The sequence below is a fragment of the Acinonyx jubatus genome, chromosome A2 (assembly GCF_027475565.1).
Source record: "Acinonyx jubatus isolate Ajub_Pintada_27869175 chromosome A2, VMU_Ajub_asm_v1.0, whole genome shotgun sequence".
Lineage (NCBI taxonomy): Eukaryota > Metazoa > Chordata > Mammalia > Carnivora > Felidae > Acinonyx > Acinonyx jubatus.
Genome location: NC_069383.1, coordinates 26,845,001 through 26,847,475, shown reverse-complemented (window position 1 = coordinate 26,847,475; position 2,475 = coordinate 26,845,001).

Genomic DNA, 2,475 nt, shown 5'->3' with positions numbered 1-2,475 from the left:
CTGGACACACACCTGGTACTCAATAAATTGATGAATTGATGAATAAGTGAAGGAAAGTTTGAATGAATGAATGAATGAATGAATGAATGAAATGTTGAATGAATAAATGAGTGAATGAATAAATGTCATTATCCTTTGCAGAATGAGTTATCATTTTAACCTACATGGTTCTGTGGGCTATATTTGGAGGCTTTGAGTCCTTGAAACTACTTTAAAATAATTGTTTTTCACTTATACATGCAATATTGTTGTTCCAGGAACACTGCATCAGTTCTTAATAGCCTGCAAAAATATGGGGGAAAAGGGGAGCCTGGGCGGCTCTGTCGGTGAAGTGTCATGACCTTGCGGTCCGTGAGTTCGAGCCCCGCGTCGGGCTCTGTGCTGACAGCTCAGAGCCTGGAGCCTGCTTCAGATTCTGTGTCTCCCTCTTTCTGTCCTTCCCATGCTCATGCTCTGTCTCTGTCTCTCAATAATAAATAAACGTTAATTTTTTTTAAATATGGAGAAAAAGAAGTACTTTCCTTCTTTGTGTCTTCTTTAATTTTCGGGCTGTGGTATCACCAGTTTTCTGACATTAGAAATCTCAGGGAATCTTATCTCTTAGCTCCTTACCAGCAGGGACCATTTGTCAATACAACGCAAAGGGAGATGCTCTGTAACAGGCATAAGAGCCTTGTTCTCCTCAGGAGACTAATTTCTGAATTGTGCATGAAAGAATGTGAAATCACTCCAAACAAAGGAATACTGTTTACCTACAAATCTGTGGGCCCACAATTAAAGCTTCTTTTTAAGGGTTCTCCCCCTATGTGATTTTTATCCAATATTTACTAAAAAAACAACAGTGCTTGGAAAATGAAAACAAGAAATCTGAATGGTTTTTCCCTTTTTCATAAGAAAATAGATCCTTATCATTTTGCCATTTCTTTGCAGAACCTTTTTTACTTTGAGAATGAAATACTCGGTGAGAGATGAAAAAGCTTAATAGAAATTGGGAAAAGGAAGTAAAACATTTTCTGGGATGAGTGATTTTATTGCTTCTATACACGATCATTTTTAGAATAATTTATACATTCCACTCCTTTGGACAGAGTGCAGTGCTTTGACTCATACATATATATTTTTAAATCTCTCTCTCTAACAAATGGCTTTGTTTGTTTGATGACCTTTGCTGAGAGCCTTTGATAATAAGGCTGAGAATTAAGACATCGCCAGACAGTGGTGCACAGATGGGCTTCAGCTGATACTCTAGAAAAATAATATCTTCATCCTCCAGCTATTTCCCCATAAATCTAGCCACTGTACTGTTTCACAAAAAGGAAAAAAAAAACATGCTTTTTAATGCTACTGCTACTTTTTGCCATGATTAAAAGTTGTCTTACTCTTTCTGTCCTCCGAGTAACTGTATAAATAAAAAGCACAAAGTGGAAGTAACTGAAATCTCATAAAAAGGGCAATACTTTGTCCAGATCAAACATGCTGACATTTTTGAGGGTCACTTTACGTTTCTGGAAAGCTTCTTTCCGTTGTGTTGCCACAGGTCCGAAAATGAATTAGTGGCTGCATTGAGTCTCCTCAGGAAATTAAGTTTCTGTGTTTGTGCTATCTCTGGGGTCTGAGCAATAGGTTTCATTTTAGTTGGAAGGAAACTCTACTACCAGAAATAAGGGTCTGCCTACCATTTTTTCCCGGAGCTATTTCAGGTGATCAAAAATAACTAATAAACTAGGGAAGAAAATAAAACTATCTCAATTGCTCAAGGCTCTAAAGAAATTAGGGGAAATCTTGGAAAATCAGTCAGTAGGATTGAAAACAAATGTTTGGAGGTGTCTGCATAGCTCAGAGGTGTTGAGCATCTGACTCTTGATTTTGGCTCAGGGCATGATCCCTGGGTCGTGGGGTTGAACCATGTGTCAGGTTCTGCACTGAGGATGGAGCCTGCTTAAGATATTCTCTCTCTCTCTCTCTCTCTCTCCCCCTCTCTCTCCCTCTCTCCTCCTCTCCCCCTCTCTCCCTCTCTGCCTCTCTCCCTCCTCCCCCGAAATAAATTTTAGGGGCACCTGGGTGACTTAGTGGGCTAAGCTTCCGACTTCAGCTCAGGTCATGATTTCACAACTCATGAATTTGAGCCCCGCTTGGGGAATCCCCAAATGGTGATCTCTCTGATTGAGTGCAGAAGTTCTAGGAAAGACCCTTCTCCCCTTTTTCCAAATCCCCTCTACCCACCTACACCCTGAGTTCTGACACCTTTGTAACATGTGACAAGGCTTTTAATTCTGCTCTTAGATTTCAGGATTAAAATGTAAAACCATATTGACTTGGGTTCAAGTAAGGGTATAAAATAGTCTATGCTGATATCCAAGGAGATCAAAAGGGTAATGGATTTCACATATGTTTTGTGGCAAGTATATCATGGACATGTCAACATTCATTATCTCCCTGAAGATCTAAAATAACTGTGAATTAGCTAGTATTGCC